General features: G+C 40.9%; 1 protein-coding gene across 4 annotated transcripts in view; it reads left to right on the top strand.

The window, feature by feature from the left end:
• Nucleotides 1-22,263, top strand: part of sano (serrano) — a 125,214-nt gene that overhangs the window by 36,106 nt on the left and 66,845 nt on the right. For 3 of the 4 annotated variants that reach the window (XM_043421542.1, XM_043421543.1, XM_043421544.1), the window contains one exon: nucleotides 10,994-11,044. The gene's annotated coding sequence lies outside the window, so the exon portion shown is untranslated. Of the gene's footprint in view, nucleotides 1-10,241; nucleotides 10,412-10,993; nucleotides 11,045-22,263 lie in introns of those variants that run through there. The other variant, XM_043421545.1, reaches the window with a different exon arrangement.

Genomic DNA, 22,263 nt, shown 5'->3' with positions numbered 1-22,263 from the left:
GGAAAACGCACCATCCCAGCGAGACTTTGACGATGACTCGGCGTTCTCTCGCCACCTATCTCGGTCCCCCTCGCGCGCTCTCTCCCTCCTTCTCCCGTACATTAATAGTTTCTTATCTATCCTGAACGCGAGCCCGTCGCTAATTAACGCACAGCTCCAGCCGCGTCCACCAATAAACGTGTACACAATATACATATATGTGTAAACATGATATTTATGAGGCGAGTCATGTCAAAGACACGAGCTCGGACATCGCGAACTCTCGTATACTTCTATTTAACGTTTATCTCCTTCGTAATCGTAACTACATTTTGTTAAATTTTAATGAACGGTAATTGAGACACATCGAATAGTTAGAGGCGAGATCTACGCGATCAATCGCGATTCGTGGACTTAAAAAGGTCGACATAAAAAGGGTAAAAACGCATTCCGGATGGCATTGGAATTTGTAAATATGCTTGTGCGCATGCCTTCATTATTTTTTTTAGCTCATTGAACTGGAACGTTTCTTGTAATTTGACGATTTTGGAGTTGACGTCATTTCATGCAAGCTAAAATGATGGTGTTCGTTTGATATATCATTTCGAGATTCAGAATGCTTCTCTTAATAATAATAGAACGATGTTGACTGCGGTTGTATTCGACAAAGCGAATCATGTTTTCCTAACGAAACGTATCATCATCTTTTATTGAGTCTTAATTCCAGGGGCTCTTGATTAAAAGAGGAAATTTGATTATTATTATGATCCTACTAACTCCGGAGCGTCCGCTACGACGTGTGAGAGAGGAGCGCTCTTCCAACTATGTATTTTTTTAATTATATGGCATGATGAAAACGTGGCTGCCATCACCGCTCTGACTTTAAATGAGAAACTATGGCAGTCGCGAAATATCTCGTGATTTTTATAGGGACGACAGAGCCATTTACCCTGATGTACCCTGGCCATACTTGAAAAAAAATAAATATAAAAATACATAACGTCAAAAACACGGAAACGTTGATCGTATAATCATACGTTTGCGTTGCGCGAATATTTTTATGAGATCACTTCACAGTCGCTCTCTGGTATTTCATATCTGATATTTTATAAATATTGGGATTCTTTTTATCAACCAAGTGTGTGGCCTTATTGGGGGCAATGTTTAATAATCTCTTTGCCTTCGAGTGGCAGTGAAAACTGCTCCTGAAAAACAATGTTAGAAGAGTAAAGAAGAATAAAATTTTGATACGTCGCCTCATGAGGCTTTTTTCCCTCTATATTAATTTATATAGAAAATAATATAATGAATGCAAACAGGTTCTCTAATTGTAATGGATTTTCGTGAAACTTGATCGATCCATTTACCTTTTCCGATTCAGTCGTATCATTCAACAAGAGTGAGAACCAATGAGGGAAAAAAATACACACGAGGTTGTCAGGGTGAAGGAGGACATTGGCACGATTGCTACGATCCGCCTAGTGCATCCTGTAACACTGCAAGAGAGTAAAGGATAATAGCAGAATAAGGAAGAGAGAGAGAGAGAGAGAGAAAGAGGAGAGTCCTGCTGCTTGTGGGGTTCGTGACCGAGCCGTATAAGTATCCTCCAGTACCAACCCACTCGTGCCACAATTTACGGTACTACCCCCACTCTTTCTTTCTCTTTATTCCCCCCTCTCTCCGTTTTCTTCTCGTACAGTAAGTACACGGCGAGAGAAATTATTTTAGTTGCCCCCTTACGTATGTGATACATGCGGCCTCCATCCTAGGCGCAGTTCAACCTATCGTGTACAATACTACGTATATAACGGTCATTCTGTGTCAAATTGTTTTGAACCTCCAGCTAACTTTTTCCTGTTTTCTTCGCAATCAAATAATCAACTGGTCTGTTCCATTAAATATAAATGCGCGTTCGATACTTATCATTGTCAATAAAGAAACATACGTTGAAAAATTCGAAAATTCAAGATTTCCATATCTTCGATTGACTTTTGGAGGAGATAGAAGTACTGCGATTCGCAAGTTCGCAGCGACAGTTTCTTTTTTAGGTTTTCGAGATCCAGGCTAGAATTTGACTACTCGTTGGCAACGACAACGTTTCCCCCAAAAAATGATCGTGTTGATTAGAAGAAAATCATTTATAAAAAAACAAGTGCTTTGTGAATGTAATGCCTCGTGTACAATCCTATTATGAACGTATTCAGCGTTCCAATTCGTATCATTTATGTGTGTTATGGACTCTCTTGCATTGCGTGCGTGTGTGTATAATTTGAACAGCTGCTCGGAAAAGTTTTTGAATGTACAGCAGCGGTTTGTATAAACTGTAGACATTGGCTGATGGGAGATCCACTCTCTTTCAGCTTGATTGGAATGATAATAAATCGTTTTCTACATTTCCGTGTCATTTACTTTCTCGCGTGCTCCAAACTTTTCACATTTATCTTTCAACGCCCATTTACTTATATACGCTTGTATATGTGTAAATAGTATCCAACTATATTCCCATTGCCTTCACTATTGGAATAGTGGTCGAAATTGATATTGGCTTATACGGTTTAATGTTATGAGACTTGAATAAACTTTTCGAACTTTAATAGTCCATTTAATCGGTTGGTTGAAAAAATCCCGCAGTTCATTCAATTTCTAGTGCGTTGCGGGATTCAGAGGCAACTATACTTGTTCTGCGATCACGATAATTCTTGCATTTCTCGTTTTTTTTTCTCCTTTTGGATACTTACGCTTGTTTTTCAATAACTGAAAAAATATCCAATTTAAATCTCAATTATTCCAATTTCAAGGGCTTGTTTAGGCTTGTTTGGACTCGTTTCGGTTTGTTTAGGCTTATTTGGGCTTGTTTGGGATTTTCTTGGGAATACTCGGGTTTGTTTGGAACAAACCCATATAAACCCAATAAATCCGAACCGAAATAAGTTCCAACAAGTCCAATCAAGCCATGGTGGCAAAGAACAGTGGCAAAGATTCAAAATCTACTAGAATCAATCTGTAGATTGAAGTAGAATGAAGCCTTCAAAAAGTGAATAGTCTTCAATATTCTACCTGAAGGCTATTCTTTGAAAAAAAAAAACATGTTTTTTGACACATCCTAATAAATATATACCTAGAATAATGAGATGGAATTTGTTTCAGATTTATTCGAGAAGCTAATAAGTTATGAAGTTAGAATGCTTATCGTTACGCAATGTACAATTATTATTTCAAAAGATTATGGAGAGAAATTTATTAAGATTGTCATGAATATTTGCTCGTAGTTTTCTATTAGAAATTTGTCGACAAACTTGAAAACTGACGAAGCGGGCGCTGGTAAATATGGAAGGATTGACACGTTTCAAAGATTTTCGTCCAGTACGAGCGGTTCTGTGCAAAAAGTACAGTCAATGAAAAATACGAGCACATATGAGAGTCGAGGAAATATCGGATTGCTACGATCGGGACTCACCCCGCGATAGAGGGTTGACGTGCTTGTGCACTTGCTACACTTGGACAGTTTCAACGATGGAAAGATTGACTGGAGAGATGACACAATGGCGAGTTACCCGATGTAGAATTGATATCCTGCCTGAGTGTTTCTACAAAGAAACAGTAAAACCTTTCTAACGACATGACCGAAATTATATATCACATTTTCATCGGATTTAGTTGCTACCACTTTATAACATTAATCTCGTTCCTCTGCTCGGTAGTAGCACAGACGGTAAGAATTCCTGAGTTTCTGCGTCATCAGTCATTAAATTAAGAGTCTAGCCGCGACATGAATTATTCGCCTTTTTTTAATATTCACAAATTCATACGACTAACTGTTCCGGTGAAAACGAAAGATAGAATCTTGCGCGTGTAACACGTTTTGCCCAATAGCCCAACCCTGTATGCACACTTTCCCCCGGGGAAGGAAACGTGAAAAGGAAAAAAGGTGTTAAGGCCACACAGGGAAAGAGAGAGGAAGAGGGAAAAGGAAAGGGAAAGAGATAAAGAGAGAGTGAGTTCGTTAGGGTGATCGGCGCACCCTGTGCCGCACCCTGCTCTACTGCGTCGTCGTTGTCATCATTGGCACGGGTGTGCGCGCAACCTGAGCTGTGATTAGTCCTCACTGTTTTTATCTCTTTCTTTTCTTTCTCTCCTTTAATACCACTGCGAAGAGACTGCTATTTTCATCTACACAACACGTAATTTAATTAAAGCCTCAATAGCTCTCGCGAGCTCGCATAGCTCATTCAATTTCTCAGGGACTTCGTTTCACTATTTTCTTCCCTGCTTCTGTCATAATAACACTCACGAGAGCGTCAGGCCCATTTGTTTTGAATAGTTTCACGAGTTAATCCTCTTACGAATTTTATGTTTCTCCAGTTTTAATATCCTGAGGTGCTTTTGCGATTATTCGCCACAAGCTTGCATTCCCGAATGAGAGTAAAAACAGAACAGAAATTCGAATGCTGAGTGTTGAATTTATAAAGGCTGAGCGGATAAAATTTCTTTTATTAATTTCTGTGACCATATAAACTGGTGGACGAGAGTGCTGTGCTGGCCATTAGCAGTACTTTTTGGAACGAAGATGAAGGCTCGAAAGTGTTTTCTGAACATCGGTTTCTACTTCCTTTCTTGCGCGCGGAAGATGGAGATAAAGAGAAAAAGTATAAAAGAACAAAAGATGAAGGGGGTGGCGTTGCGCATTCCTCTCAGTGACTTTCCCTCACAACGAATGCGATCATCTTTTTGAGTATCGCACACCATTCGCGAAAAGTTAATTTCGTTTAGAGCAGCGCAGACGATCTCGGGCGAGAGAAGCTGCAAAAGGATCGTCGAGTCGCGCAGTAACATTTTGGCTGTAGGTACACGAATAATTTCGCTATACAAGACAAACATATTCGCCTGCAGAGTGTCGTTTCGTACGTGCCTGAACGAAATCTTTATTTTGGTCGATCCTTACCATCGCTCGATCGTCCCCTCGTATTCTTCGGATCGATAATCGTTAAGGAGAAATTATGGAGGTAAGGAGGGAGGGTCGCCTGCTCGTTTCTCGAGGCATTCTGAAACATGGAATAAGGATATACCTGTACAGTATATCCTTGTCCAGTATATCCTTGTGTATATATACATGTATGTATATATGCATATATTTTTTGTTCGTTTGTGCTCCTTACTCTGCTCCTCTTGCTCTCTGGCCTGTCAACGTTCTGTCAATTTATTTTATCCCTCGCGATTGCCCTCCCGCATCGTCCCTCGACGACGATGCACTCTCTCACCCCCTCCCCCTTCTCTTCCTCTTTCTATCTGCCAGGGTAACTACAATAGTACACGTTGGATGCGAGAAGCTGTAGATTTATATATGTATACATACATGTAGCTAGACGGATGTTTTTTTTTATCATTTCGTTCAGTGACCGTGTCATATATATCACCCATACGTTTATTATTCATTATTTATTACGTCGCGGATAACATATACAAACATTAAAACGCATGTGCTCCGTACGTGTCCGTGCGCATACCCGTATAGCACAGTATAATACAAATATAATACCATACTCTTGTCAGAATTTATGCGCGAGTCAGGTAGAGAGCCTCGAGAGACCGTTCAAGTAAATTAAAGTCTGCCTGTCATATACCCTTTGCTGAGGAGAAAAAAAAACGTTGAAGAGATGCGGTTGACTAAGAGAGATAGGGAAGAAAGGGGCTGAAGCGATAGTGGATGAACGAGTGAGCGAGCGAGAGAGAATGTATAATAACCCGGCGAGTTTGAAAGATATCGCTCGCTAACTTTCGTATCGGTATCAGTACCAACTCGCGCTTTTTCTCTCTTTTACTCCTGGCTCAAATCTGTATGGTGTGCCCTCGAGAGGGTAGGATGCGGCTCAGACTCCCTCTCTCTCTCTCTCTCTCCCTCCCTCTTTCTTCCTTTCTTTCCATAGCTGCTCTACGGGGCTCACGCGCACGGCTCATAAACCCCGTGAGATAATTCAGAGTGGCTCGATTTCCCGTGGCGATACTACCAACTATACTCGGCTATGAGAACGGGGGAGGGGAGCCTCGGCAATCTTTATTACACCGCTGAAAACATCATAATTTCTTGCCCGAGGGAAACTTATGGAGAGAAATAAAACGTCATTGTGGAACCTTTTCTCTCTCTCTCTCTCTCTCTCTCTCTCTCGCCTTCTCCTAGCCCCGCAGGAAAACCCCTCGAGTTATAGTCGTGACCCTTTTCCTCTTTGCTTCTATTCTCCCTCTCTTTCCCTCAAACTTGGCAACTTTCTTTTGTGATATGATTCTGAAATGGTTTCGCATCCGATCGTTTTCGGTACTAATTTACATATTTTCCAGGAGTAATCGTTTGGAAATGCAAAAGAGTTATTCCGCTTGTTACATCGTTAACTATTCGACGCTTCACTCTGATGCGGGCAATTAATCGTTAAGGATTGCTCGCTAAACGATAATTGGGCATTCAGCCCGGAAGTTAACATCACTGTTTACGACCTATTTATGTTTCTAAAAGCATTCATGACCTTTACATCGTCTGACAGACTCAGCAGGAATCACAAAAAGAATCTCAAGGATTCTTTTTGTGATTATTGCTCTCAGGATATCCTGCACAATATTCTCAAACATATTCCTGAGAATCACTCGACGTCCTTTGTGAATGTGTCCGAAATGCTGTTGAGAACGTTCTTGAGGAGCTAATGAATGACCTTCCAGTCTTCCCCAGTCGCAATCCTGAACAATTGGACGAGTTTCAGAATTAATATTTTTGAAAATTACAACATTCATTTATTAAGATCAAAAGGGATTTCAGTATTTCAATTGGCTTTTGATCAGATTTTTATCTCAGAATTCCATCACGCAGTTTGAATCGATTTTCAAATACACATCAAGTTCGCCCCAGGACAGGGAGTTAGAGACTCGAAAAAAAACAGTTGTGACATAATCGGGATTCGCAGAGAAGCTATGCAGAGACAAGGTCTGCCTCAATTGCCTCATTGTCGTTTCTATTTAATCACTACTGGGCTCACTGCGCCTTTTTTCTTTCTATTTTTTCCCGTGGCTCTTCGTCACTATGGTAAAATAAGGTTCGCCAGACTGGGTGATTACCATAGTTAGTTGAGAAGTTTGAAAGAGTTCGTCACTTTCGATTATTCAGTCTCATTCTCTGCTCCCGATTGACGTATTATTTCGACATGCAATAGCGCTACCATTCGTTGGGACATTATATACAGGGTGTCCTCCGCGAAAATAATCAATATCCTTGACATAACTTCGGAACCGAATTCTCAGTGGGAATGATTGGAATCTTTGGCCACTCATGGAGTAACGACGACTGAAGGCAGAGAATTTGTAAAATTTCATTGGATTGATTCCATTTATCTAAAAACAAGAAATTTATTGAAAATATATCAGAAACGTTTATAAATCGAAGTGATAATCGAATTTGATAATCGAAAGTGGATGAAAAAAGTGGTAAATCCTATTTAATTGTAGCTAGAAAATTCTATATTGTAAGGTTGAAGAAACTACGAGTCTACAAGATGTCGAAGGATTCATATAAAAAAGATATTTTCCGTTCGTTTTTTTACAAATCAATCTGGAGATACGTTTATCGAAGTAGAGTAGTGTTGCGTGCCCAGGGACAACTATCTTTGCCGAAGGCGTGACACTCTGATCGTAAAGCATTACTGCATCAAACTTTCTCCGATTGCATTGAAACTAGAGGGTTCACGTTTCGTCGATACACATTGTAAGAGAAGCAAAATACGTTGCTCGATTACCCGTCGTATGATCGCAGTGCGATTTCTCTCCCGTTATTTGTTTTTTTCTTTTCGTCGCGAACTCTCGCATTGTTTGGAGATCGGAGCTGAGTAAATATTCTCTCCTCTAAGTTCTACAGATAATTGATGCGGGATTATGGACGTAATACTTCGGATTGTGTGCAACGGAGACTCATTCATGCATACTCTTTGCAAATTCAGCATCCGCGGATGTCAAATCGCCGGAGAACGATAGCGAATATTTCATCGCGGTCAAAGGTCACTCGTTCACGCGTTATTGACTCCTGATCTCGAAGACAATGCATATCGTGCTCGCAGTTTTCATGTGAAATCGCACGGGAGGTAGTGAAAGATAAGCAGAAAATTATTCGATTACACTCTATCGCATCGGGATAACAATTTGCTGAAGTTGCTGAGCAACAATAACGATGAAGAAAAAGTTGAGAATTTAACCAATGATTAAGAAATGCTGACAATTCAAACATGCTTGTGACATACCAGTATAAGAACATGTGAGATAAAACTAAAAGCATAGCAATCAAAAAACAATCATATCAAAGTGGGAGATGACCGTTTATTACTCGCAATCAAGCGTTGAGTGAGATGAGTAAAAGTGATTTTTTTACTTTTATATGAAATTTACATTTTCGTTAATTCTAATTGAGAAGAATATGAATCTTGCTATGATATAGCATAAATATAAAAAGTCGGTGCTACATAAAATTAGGACAATTGGTCGATAAGAACTGAACAGTTAGGAAATTTTCCAAGTTCCAAAACATATGTTCTTTTGAGATCGAGTTCAATAAGACCAATGACTTTTGATCGATGGACGAAATTTTGTCGATTTTATTCTCTCTGCTGATTCCCGAGCTCGATAATGCGTCTCTACGCTAGAGACGAAATTCACTGCGCAACTTGAATCATTTACGAATTAAAGTGTATAGAGAGTTGAGCCTAAGAAAGCCTCTGGTGTAGTGGAAGTGGAACGAAAAATCAACATCGATCTTTCAGTTTTCAAACTTTCTGTCGGCGTCGTATGAATCGAACGTCATATCAGATTAGACTATAATGAAATAACTGGGACACTCGCCTCGTTCCCTTCACCTCTCTTACGAAATGACCGCGATCGGACAGTCTTTATTTTTAAACGCACATAAAGTTATGTAAATCGATTTGAGTTTTGCTGCTCTCTTATAAGATTGACACGTACACGCTGAGTTCACGCCTTCCGTTTTATATAATTATTTGGTTTCTCGTATTCTTGCAACAACAATAATACCTCGGGGGGCAACTTCGAAAGTAACAAATGCGTGAATTAAGATTTTTAAGCAGTCTCAAAGGGCCTGCGCACTCCAAAAGAGCTCATTGTATTGCTGGAACATGTTATAACTCATGAATCATTCTATTATTTCTGTTATCATCATTTATTATTGTCCGTGAGGATGATTTATTTCAATCTTAACACTCGCTGTGCAACTGGAGCGAATGCTTCGTACTTAATGGCAGAAAAGGCTCTTCGACACTCCCAATCGAAAATCATTTTTATGGTTTCATTTGTCTTGGGAGTATATTTTTCAGATTCCTCGAGATTCCTCCATCTTTTAATGTCCTCAATTTACATTCCGCGATGAGGTGTTTTTTCAGTGCTTCCTTCATCGTTCCATTGTCAGTCATTCTCCTTTTCCCACTCGCGTCACTCTTTATTTTTGTAGTTAATTCGCGCACCCTTTCCCTTTTCTCGATCCCTCTGAATTCGATGCTTCTTTGGTTGTTGGTTCGATGACGATAGTCGGTTCGACCAAGATCGAGTGAGGAAAATGCAACGAAATTGCACACTCGCATTGAGGAACGTTCACGCGTCGTTGAACCCAAAGTATCGAGAGAGGGCTTTGCATTATGATTGGTGGCTTGGTACTGGCCAGCACAGTTCAGCCTGAGATTTAGTCAGCTAATAATGCGGAGTCGGAGGGAGAAAGGGAAAGAAAGTAGGAAAGATAGAGAACCTTCTCCGAGAAGTGTTTGCAGCGCGATAGTCGACGCGGTGCCAAGCGTGAAGGCAACGACGCGAGACACTCGATTAAGTAAGCGGGAGCGTGCCCGGCGAGAATATTCGCGTTTGTTTCATTGTCATTATACTTCAACCTCACTGTGTATCAACTCAAGACTCTGTACTCCATCTACATTTTACATGTAACACGACACATGTGCATGCGCAACAATTCATTCAATGTATGCGCGGAACATTCGTTTATCTGTATGTTTTACTCTAATTTTTCTACAATCCATCGATTAGAAACTAATTTTTGGGCGTTTAATTATTTTTGTTTTCGGCAAAAGCATTTATATTACTCAAAAGTCATTACGGCGTTTTATTAGTGGAACGAAATACTGTTTGTAGAAACGAGTTCAAGCAGGCATCCTGAAATTGAATGATCGAACGTTGTGAAGCTTTCTCCAATTAAATAAGCTCCAAAATAATAGCACACGGCAAGGATAAAACTGGATCAATTCTGAATTGAATCGCCTCTATGATATCCACACATCGAGTTTGTATAGACGTACCTCGAGGGTCTCGATGTCACGCGACTGAGATAGCAGAAAGGAGCCCTGGTCCAGATTCCGCCTATGTTCTCGTGCGTTCTCGCAGCCTACATAGTGTAATACGAACATATAATAAATAGTCTACCGAGAGAGCGTGTAGAGCGTATGGAACGAACGAAACTCAACGTTCTCGTTCGTTTATAAGCCATTATAATTTTGCGCTCACCGGGGCTCTTCCGCCTTTGCCTTCTCCGTTTATTCACTCTCGATTTTACTCTCGCGTCCCAATAGTGAATTGAACGCATTCGGACTTGTATCGCGTATACACAACCAGCATAGATATATAATACATTTATTAAAATCAAATAAGCCTACATTCGTTCAGCGATTTTGATGTGTGCTTCTTTTTTTGACTCGTTTTTTTATGTTCCTCATTTTTATGGAATTTTTAGTGCTTATCCTTGACTTTTTTCAACAAAAATTTTTATGGGAATGATTTGGAAATGAATTCACTCGAATTAATGATTGTAAACTCGTTTTTGATTGAACAGAGCCGCCGTATGCCTATATTTTATTGATTTCGAATGTCAGTGAAAATTCACTGAAAACGTTAAACCGAAAAATTAAACATTGAAAATCTTCTAATCGCGTGTCCACTGTCCATATATTTTTAACGTACTTTTTCTATTTCATTGCAGAAAGAATCAAGATTCGACGCCATAACAATCAGGGGATACGTTACATTATCGGTAAGTTGATGGTGTCGTTCGCCTTGGCTTGTTCTTTCATTCTTTGTCGAGTGAGGTCATCAAACAGACAAATCGACAAAGCCTAGTTTCATGAGATTTAATCATTCTTGACGAATTTGACTTTTGTACTTGATCTTTTTACTATTTGTCACTTTCTTTTTAGTGACGAATCTTTTGTTCGATCGGGACCAAATGATTTATGGACTACATTGTTATTGGATATGAGTATTAGATTCAACTCACATTCCAACAGCCCCTGATTATCGGAGTAGTTATGAATAAAAAGATATAATTTACGATTTTTGAAAAACGCCGACGATCGATGAGATCGTCGGTAAATTCGAGTTATTCCAATATTTTTATCCTAAAAAGGAGAAAACCGTTTCTAGCTTTCGAGTGTATTCATCTATTTTGTTAACATTCAAAAATTTATGCGTGCGCGGGTAAAAACGCACATTTCAGTCGAACAAGTTTCGACTCATCGAAAAAGTTTCGGATTCACGTGTCGGTAAATATCGACTTTCCTCTTTGGTTGATTCGCGACCAGAGGGTTGGAAGAATCATGAGTAAAAAAAAATAAAAATGACGACCTCGCGATAAGGTAAACCCGCACGGGTTTACTCCCTTCTCGAGAATACTTATCGGCCGGGCTCTTCCATCCGCATTGTCGTAGTTGTCGTCGTTGGGCTGCTAACGGGATTACATAAAGTCTCGCGAGCGCCCCCTCATACTTTTTCTCCGCTTTGAAACAGCAGTGGAAAGAGAGAGGAAGAGAGAGAGAGAGAGAGAGAGAGAGAGAGAGAGAGAGAGACAGAGAGTAGGAGATGGAGGGAATATGTGAGTCCGGACGTTGCACGCGCTTTCGGTACGGGGAGAATGAACGATAATATATATAAAGTCGCGGGTTTACTCGAAAGCGAAGTAAGAGAGGGAAATAAGCTATCTCTTTGCCTTGGTTACGGGATTAAGCTCAGGACAAAGCTCTCGATGCGAAATCTCACTCTTACGGTACATCCGTCTGGTTAACTTCCTTCGTACATCCCTCTCTTTCCCTCTCTAACTCTTTCGTTGTTTTCCTCTATCTGCTGATATGATTTTCTTTTTTGTTCGGACACATGCCACCCATGCAAAGAGCAGTGAGGTATGTGTAACTGTACCATAGTCGAGACAAGGTGCGTTGATCCTCTCTTGTCTCTCGGAACAGCTACAGTGGTTACAGCAGGGACCGGCGATGTATGACCAACCACCCCGAGGATGGCCGATCCCTTCGAGAGAATATTCGCATATCCCTGCATGGCGGATAAACTTCCGAAAGCTGATAACCGAATTTCGAACTAAAATTTGATACACAGCTTTGCACGTTTAGACATAAGAAGGCTCTCCTCTGCCGAGGAGGAATTTTTCTAAATTTGAGATCTCCGAAAATATTCAACCACGCTAAAAATCTTTTGGAGGGAAGTTTTGCTCATATCGAAACCAAGCTGCGTGACAAATTCCAGCTCGAAATTCGGTTATCAACTTTCGGAAGTACGTACCCTCCCTAGCGTTGAAAAATACATATGCGATTGCCACTTGAGTTAACTTTGTATAAATTTCGGGTCCCCCAGGACAAGAGACAGAATTGAAAATCAAGCTGACTCACTGCTGGAATTCAGAAGAAAAAATTATTTAGACATTTTATCAATCTGCATTATTGAATCAGAAAAAAAAAGATTCTACGACATCAAATAATTCATATGAATTAGCGAGAATAATAACCGCCATATTGTCTTTAATCGCTTGAGGTTAGGTTATCCTACTTATTTATAAAAGTCCTCCTACACTTGGTGTCTCAGGCATTCTTATATATTTTGCACCATGGCATAGCGTGACTAAGAAACGGTCGACGTCTTTCTAGAAATCACATTTATAATCCATTATTTATTACGCAGTGATTGTCCAGTGAAATGACAGCCATTTCTTCGAGTGTTAACAACGAGTGGAGTTGCTTTGTATTAAATTATCGGGGCACACTGCTCCAAAGATAAAAATTTTGGACCAAAATATTGTTTTGCTGCTCAGGTGTCGCGTAATTTGATGACGGGACTTGAAAGTCAAATATTCATGATTGTCCAGTACTTCCATTTCTCTTCCTTCTTCTCTTTGTCTTCGAAGATGAAGAGAAAGAGAGAGAGAGAGAGAGATCTGGCGGCATACATCGGTGATGAGAATATGACCCCGGCCGCAGTTCTCTCAGGATTGCTCACCGCTATATACATATAGCTAGTTCTCGTTCCTTTCGCGATCGTCCGAGAGTGAGAGAGATGAATGCATAGGCGTTGCTTCGTGCAGGGACGTTGAGTGTGGTGGGAGTACCGCAAGGGTCAATCCTCGGTCCACCATTATATTCTTCGACGAAGACACAGGTCTCGCGAGACTCCCAACGTCCCATGTATAGGGTGTCCCATCACAAATTATTATCATCATAGGCATAAGTTGGAGCTCTAATTTTTAAGTGGATATCTTCATAAAATCGTATCAACATTCCTACCATTTACGGTAGATTGTACCGAATGTAACACTGTGATTTATCGATTGGTAACGATAGGCGTGAGCGCCGAAGAGAGCGCTGGAGAATAGAATCGTTTTCGTCTTAAAACGCTTGACATCGCGGGCAAAATTGAACTTGCACTTTTCTTACGAAGAATGAAGTATGAGCTGTAACTTTTACTTTTCTCGAAAACTCAGTGGCCTCGGAGAAGAACGCAGCAACAGAATTTTCGACGAACGTGAGGCCGTTGAAACATCTTTGAACTTCAGCTGCCTAATACCGAAGGGTACGAATCCATGATTATAATTTCCATTAAGCGTTTTTTTTTCGAAAGTGAATAAGACGAGGCTGAGACCTGATAAGTCAGTAAATATTGAAGGATGTTCAACCATAACGTTGTCGGAATCTTTTTGTCATGAAATCCTCAATGCGTTACTACCAATCGTCTGGATTTCTTCATTAATGAAAGATGAGGGCTTCAATATAAAGCTCTATATGGTCGTTCCTGCTCGGGGCTAGGCGCTCAAATTTGATTTGCCGTACCGACAACCTGTGGCAAGACACCCCGTACGTATATACGAATATATAAATGTATTTACATCTAAGAATTTGCGCGTGTGTGTGTGCGCGCGCGCATGTGTTTGTATCCATACGAGCAGGGTTATCCACAGGCCGCGGCAGTGAGAGCTCGGCATGCTGAAATGCCGTGGAGCTCTCTCGACGTTCGGTATCTAACATAACGTCGCTCGAGTAATAGCCGGGATTTGTCTGGTGGGCAGGTACAGAGAGACCGGTAATAGAGAACAAGCTTGCCCAGCCAATCCCCATTCCATGGACAAGAGAAGGAAAGGGACAAAAAGGGAGAGAGAGCGCGGTAACATCCAATCGTCTCCTGTTGTCTGGCCGCTGTGGTGAGAACACCACATCGATATTATCTTCATGAAGATTATTATAATGTATAATATAATAATGCCGATAAAAATTATCCCGACGGAATAATACACGACATTGAATTACTCTAAAATATTATCGAAGCTCATCGATAATCCAAGAGAGAGAGAGAGAGAGAGAGAGAGAGAGAGAGAGTCGGCAAGCGTGCTACAGGCATGAAATCGACTTAAAATTCATTTAAGATTCACATCTTCACTGAACAAAGGCAGTGTACGATCGATTCTTCTTTTGGCCCTAAATTAAAATGGCAAACAGTTGAATCAATAGTGTCGGGAGCAATCGAGAGATCGGGACTCGTTGGGTATACTTGTGGGATGACATCCATGCACGGATCTTGGAAAACTTGTTCCGGCATCCTTTTGAATATTTGATGTAAAGAAAGCCCATTCGACTAACCAACCAAAATTATCTTCCGTTGTTTGGTAGTTGATGATAGGTACAAATCGTGGCGAGACAATCTAAAATAATGATCGATGTTTAAAATAATTTGTAGGGATATTTATTCGTAAAGAATTGAAAACTGTAGAAGGAAACTTCTTCATTGGCGAGTTGCTGGATATTTAAGGGAGTAAAAAGTGTTGAATCACAGCAGATACTATAAACTCGGAGTGTGTCGTGTCTGATGGTACAAAGTCGCGACCTGGTGTGCAGCTTGGGAAGATATCCAGTTGAGTCGTATATACACATATAGCTGAAAAGTTGAGTTTGTATCGCGCTACCGAGATAAAACGCCCGGTCAAATAAACGGTAAACGATCCTCTTAAAATAGTATATAATATTATCTGTAGTGAGGATATTCTCTTGGAAGCCATACAAATTTTATTCCATCATTTATACGTATATAATTAATGTAGGTGCGCGCGTACGTGTTAGCTGCTACTTCGATGTCAAAGGGTTAACGGGCGAAATATTTGTGCGACGTTTTTGCCTGCGTGGAATTTGGTCCTCTCGTTCGAATTATATGTTTTATAATGACACGCTCATTTTAGCCTGAAAAATAAAATATGAAATACGTCAGAAGGCCGACAAAACCGTAATATAGTGGCAGGCATCTTTCGACAGATTGGTAGATCGTTAATGCGAGGACTCGCGGATGCAAATATATTTACGAATGTACCGGCATTCCCGGACTGGTGGAGATGTTGACTAAATTGAGGAACATCGCCAAAAGTATTCGCAGCCGTGAATAACTCACGCACCTTTGCGTATGTATCGGGTGTCCACCGGAAATTCCGAAGTTTTGAAAAGAATTCCAGTTCCAACGGTCAATCCTTGCATATCTAACATCAAGAGTTTTAGAACTTGGGCTCTGCGTTCCTTTCGCGACACCCGGTATTTGCAGGTATAGCTAATGTATAATAAAACTAACGATAGAGAGCGAACAATGTATGGGTCCGTTGCGCGTCGACAAAATATTCAACCGCGAAAGGGCGGCGAGTTGGTGCGTGCGGTGAAAAGAGCACCGGGATTATAAATACGTCGGGCTGTTGAAATTTATCGAAGGGCTTTCTTATCGAGGGCTATGAACTCCGAAAAAGAGTTCCCTCTTTCAATTCAGGACGGTCGGTGCATTGCAAAACGAACGCGAAGAGAACCGGCTCGCATCGTTCTGCTTAACCATCTTCGTGTTTCACTCCACTTCAAAACTTTTTTTATTTTTACTTTTATTCGCTCCTCGTACTTCTCTGAACTTGACAGCGTACACGGATAGATTTATTCCTTGGTATTCGACGATGACAACGACGAAGGCGATGTCGAGAGACAAAATCAAGTGGAAAGAAAAGGAAAAAAAAAGAGAAAAAATGGAAAATGAGAAGATATTGAAAAAACACTGGGCTTAAGATGAATAAGACGTGAGGGGGCTCCGTGGACATGAGACGCACGCTCACAGTTGCACTTGACTCTCTTACAACAAAATCCGCCGAGAAAGGACTCCGCGTGTGCTGCCTCTTGCGGAAGGATAAATACCCGCGATTAGCGATTTATTCGAATTCTCGTTTGGCTTGCGACATACGAGAGGAAAAGAGAAAGAGCGCGGAAGATCGAGATGGAAAAGTGTACGAAGATACGAAAAAAAACGATGTTTTACTCGCGCGAGCGGAGATGAGGCAACGGTCAACGGTGAACCGTCAGCGACTTGCGGGACTCTTGCAGGATTTACAAGTCTTCACGACCTTTCGAGCCCGGTGATCGCAAACTCTCGGAACTTAAAAGTGAGACAGAAGCAGGGAAAGAGAGGGAGATAGCAGCCTCATTGGAACAATTTTCCTCGTTGGTTTTCTGTAATGTCAAGTAGCTTCTGGCCACGTCCGAAGGGCTCTAAATCTTGCCTCCTTGAAATATGAGCAGAAGAAAAATCCCCCTCTCTCACACTCTCTCTTCTCTCGTTTCAGCTCTTCGCGTGTATCATCCGAACGGTAACTTCACGAATAGATTCTTTGACGATGCTTAATTGCTCGTGGCTTTTCTTCCATCGTTAATGCATAGCCTACCTTCGTTGGCTTACGTGAAGTAATAATCCGATGCATATGCACCTAACAAAAACAAATTACTCAGTCATTAGCTGGGCAATTGAGAAGGTGAGATTTATCTCATTTAAAGGGATATATCATGCCTCGTTCCAGCAGGCTCGTGTCTTGTCAAAAATAATACTCGCCTGCGCGCTATCATTTCTTCTATACCTTCATTAATATCTTTCTTCCGCACTGACAACAGGAATTTGAAGACGATTTTTGTTTCCATTAGCGTTCACACAGAACGCTCATAGATCCATTCCATAACCATGCTTACAAAACCGACGCGCTTATGATACCTCAAAAACTGCTTCGTTTTTAGGTCTCGCATCATTATCATATCGCGTGACTAAATTCAAATGATTCTGGTATCGATTAGGGCAACTCGTTATTTTTTATCCGAGTCTCAAGTGCCCAATTTCGAATGACAACGTGATCGGTATAACCATGGTCACGGCAATAATAATTCATCTGCGGTTGACATGACTCGGAAATATGAAACGTTGAAAACCTTAGACCTTTGATAACAACGATCGATTACCATGCCTATGATGTTTTATTCAATCGCTTTGTTTATCCGCTACCAACTTGTTTTTCCTCGTTGTATTTGTACGTACAAGTTTAGTACTTCTTCCTCCCTTCTTTCTCCCGCAATGAGACTCGTATACAAGTAACACCTCTGGGCAGCCTCCCGAACATATTTCTCGTAATTCTTTTAGTCTCACGCGTCAGCAGCGAGTCCGCTTGGCTCCATGACGATTAATTCTTCCGCCGAGTGCGCGCGACACACTCTTTCACCCGAAGACGAGAAAAGCCGTGTGTCGCGCTTCCGCCTATGTGAAAATTCTTTTGCGAGCTAAGAATGCTGCGGGAATTTTACGCCTGGCTTCATTTCTATTCGACGAAAAATAACCTGCCAATATAACGGATCATTCTGGCCGATTATTATCAGACCGTTAATTATATATCGATTCGGATTCGCCCTCTCATCAAAAAAGCTCGGATGCAATTCATTTTTCAGACTTTGTATGCGGTCAACGATTAAAACGTTATATGATCCTAAAACTTTTATACCGTGGAACTCCGTGAAAATGGAACGTTAAGTAAATCCATCGATGAAAGCGTGTTTCAAAATCGAAATAGTTTTTAGTCGGCGAGCTTCATCATCATCAAGGTACTCGATATTTTTTCTTTGAGAGTTAATTCAAAACGTTTTTCTTCGAACGGATTATTTGTGAACGAAATTAATTATCAATGAAGTAATAATTAGAAAGTTGTCGAACACTCGAAAGTTTTGGCCGGGCTTAGTTGCTCGATGACACAACTGAAACGGAACGAACAGCGAGCCGAAGAATCTGTAATTATCTCAGCGCATCTCGCTATAAGGCACAAAGAGGTCGGCTCTGCATGGATCCAAGTTTGCCATTACCTATGCACGCTGCACACCACTTCATCCAACGTGGTCGATAGGAGTACGTGCTTCTGCGGTTAGTTTCCCGGTTCTCGGGGAAAGGTCTCCGACACCTTCGTATACACAAGCGTTGCAAAGACTACTTGCTTGTTACTGATCGATGATGCGGGAATTCTTCGCGACGCTAGCCAGCCGGCGGAGCTCGAGAAGGGCGCGATTCTTTCGTGCGACGGTGCATAGGTTTTTTTTTTGGTGCGAGGAGAGCAAGAGAGACGAAACTGACAGAGGTTCAAATGGAATTTCTCCCGTGGGAAACTCGAATCTCTTCTCTGCTTGAACTCTGAGAATTTTCTTCCGTCTCAACGGAGAATACGAATGTCATTTGCGTATGTATATATTCGTTCATAGGGTGTTGCGAAACTCTTACATTGCAAAGGTTTATGGAGCGTTGCGGAAGATTGCAGCATCGCGAAATCTTAACGAACCCGCTTAAATCGCGGTTCATCTTGCATCGATCAAGTGACGTTGGAGCATTCGGAAGTCCAGTTTTTTTGAATGATTTATGAAAGCGGACATTCCTTCGTTCGAGCTTAAAATTAGAAAGCATTCTTCGCTTGGGCTCTCCAAATGAGCTCGAATGAATGTGAACACTCGAAAAACTTGTGTGTGTGTGTGTGTGTGTGTGTGTGTGTGTGTGTGTGTGTGTGTGCGTGTGTGTGCATGGCGAATGGCTGAGGAGTGTTTTGCTGGATACTCAATGATTCAACTCCAGGTTAATGTTGAATATGACTTTTGATACACCACGTAGAATGATATACATATAGGTGTATAGGCTTGAAGAGTAGAGAGTGGAGACCGCGGGTGTACGAGGTTTAACGAGACAAGACAGAACGATCAGACAGACGACACGGAGAGACTTCCTTCGAACATCTCGTATTTTATGTGGTCCATTCGTAGGTCAAATCTTTCATCTGCTGCACATACATTATCCACGTATATAAATATGCATTTATGTATATGGACGCCTGAAGGTGGGACACGGATGAGCCTTGGGCGTTCCATCTCGTCACGACACGTGTGTCAGAAATGATGAGGATGAGAGAAACAGCGTATAAGTATTCCTCCTAATGCATGTACACTAAACCAATTTTCGTTGTACATGTAAAGCGAGAATATCTTTTTTCTTCTTCCGTAGCGAATGCACGTATACGTGGCCAAGATAACGGATAGGGTGGCCGTAGGCTCCATTCCGGAGCCTCGACCCTAACGCACATTAACGTTCAGATGGATTATATTTTGTATTTGAAAAAAGCAAAATACCAACCCATGATAATTTATAGATTATTTCTCAAAATGATTGTTAGGTAAATACAAATAGTACAGTTATGGATGGAGATGGAATGGAGTTTCGCTTTTGTCTCCTTTTCGTCTTCTCGTGACACAGACATTTTTGAAATCAGTACTAAACTCCATTGCAGGCTCAATTTTCAAGATTACCATTGTTTTTTCACAAGCGTATTTGTTATATAAGATGTTAAAGGGACAAATCAACTGCCGAATCTGAACCTCAAGAGGATTTATACGGGGAAACTTGATTGATGGTGCAAAAGAGGAGTTTAAAAATCATTGGATTTTGTCGATATGGAATAATCTGAGGATAAATCGTTTGGACGTAGCTGGTAACTCATGTAAGGCTTCTCATTCAAGCATTCTTCAGTTCTTTTTCGATCGCGAAAGATTATATCCCCGAGCTGCAAATGAGACGCACAGGAATGCATCTTCTGACTGAATGAGAGACTTGGCATGCTGATTCACTACTTCCTTCGTTCTTAGGGAATGTGTGATGTCTCCTATTATTTAAATAATAATTTCACTTTGCCAAGTTCACTTTGCGAAGCTGTTTATTAAGCTGTGCATCCGTATAATCGAGTGATGAATATTCTGACATTCATGCCCCAGTTTTGTTTATCATTGTCAACGAATTGTACATTTTTCAAGAAGGAAATCTCGCTGAAACTGTACGTTCGTGTTAGGGATCGTGGCTAGGATTGAAATCCTGTTGGGTTGTTCCCTCTGACCCAGGGATGCCTCGCACGATGTCGTATCAGCGAGGATCAGAACTTCGAGGACAAGGAACGAGAGAAAACGTATAGTACGTGCGACCGATATAAGAGGAAGGACAATAAGGTCGTGTGGATTCGCAGGAAGAAAATATACGAGGTTGATAGGAAGAAAGATGGTCGAGGAGGAGGTGAAGAAGAGCGTGTGAGAAAGAAGAGAGTCAAGATCCTATTGTGATCCTTCCTGTTTCTCTTCCCCTTTACCCTCTCACCAATATTTCTCTTTCTTCGTTGAATCTGCACTACCATACGGAAGATTACATAGAATTTATCCGGTATTATATACCGTGTTCGTTTGAATAGATGGATGAATACACATTGAATAAAAATATACAAAAATAAAGATAAAAATGGATTCGTGTTCAGGTATTTCAAAAAATCTACCAAACGCTGAAACTACATGTCGTACGTTTCCATGATAAGGTGCGAGACGATTTTACAGATGAATGCTCGATGCGTTATATAAGGTCAGATATTAGAAAGAACATTTTTAATCGGTGTACTTTTCATGAGCTATTAGTAAATTTGATGAGTAATTGCGTACAGCACATCAAAAGCAGAAAAAGAAAGAATCGAGGTTAGAGGCATTGCTTTGGACTTTGACGCGGTGTTGGTCGCCGCATTTTTTAGAGTGCTTCCGCGATGAATTTGTTGCTTCCGAGTTGATGTTTGCTCAGGGGTGAACCGTGGCTGAAAATGGATGAGAATTTTTTAGTTCGAGATTGCTCGATCTGTATAAGTTGTGTAACCCTTTGACACAGGCACGCTCGAGATGATATAATGCATTTATTTCTTGTGTAGATCGGACATAATGTACAAGCATAATGCTACGCTGCCATACTAGGGAGTAGGCATCAGCAAGTTGATCGTAACAGCTTGCCACCCAGTCAAGCTTCTGCCGTTACTACTGGCGTCGTTATATGTTGCTGTTACTACTAAAGAGAGTACATTACCGTCTACCTACGTGGAACAATGCATGCCTCTTCTAGCGTGGTTCTCGATCTTGCTCGTTTCCATCGTTGTTGTGTCGAGAGGAGCTGTAGGTTATCCGAGAGACCCTTTACTCTCCAGTCGGAAGTGAGTCTTGTTAGCCTAATACGTAACTCCACTCACCTCTCCATCATTCTGTCCATCTACGCCTATATCTTTAACAGGAATGAACGGGCCCTGCGTTTCAGAGAATTTTCCAAACTCGACGGCGTTGTTGTATTTTCTTTCGGCTGATAAAACATTTACAATTCTTTCTTTTTACTTACTTTTTTCCAAAAACTTTCATTATAGACTTGATTATGAATTTGTTAACTTTGGTGGATTCAGAGTTTCAGAATGTGTAGACAATTGGAATAAAGTTTCTATCTTGTTTATCTTCGTTTATGATATCTCTTGATTTTCGTTTAAAATTTCTTGATTTCGCGTTAAAAAAATTGAAAGGTTAAAAAAGCTGGTGTGGTATATACTTATTTAAGATCATCTACGATAAAGATTTTCAATGCATAAATTCACTTCACTTGTACTGTCTCTCTTCCTTGCTTTTCATCATTCGTTCTCATCTCTTCGGGAAGATTATCGCTCTATAGCCTCGTTGACTTTATTGCGGTCGCGTGCTTCGCGCTCTGCTGCTCTTTATCGGCTCTTTCTTTCTCTCTCTCCGTCTCCACTCGAGCAGACCCAGTCTCGATTTTCTCGGTTTCGAT

The sequence above is a fragment of the Venturia canescens genome, chromosome 6, assembly GCF_019457755.1.
Source record: "Venturia canescens isolate UGA chromosome 6, ASM1945775v1, whole genome shotgun sequence".
Lineage (NCBI taxonomy): Eukaryota > Metazoa > Arthropoda > Insecta > Hymenoptera > Ichneumonidae > Venturia > Venturia canescens.
Note: the sequence above shows the minus strand (reverse complement) of the source record. Positions and strands in the feature narration are given on the sequence as shown.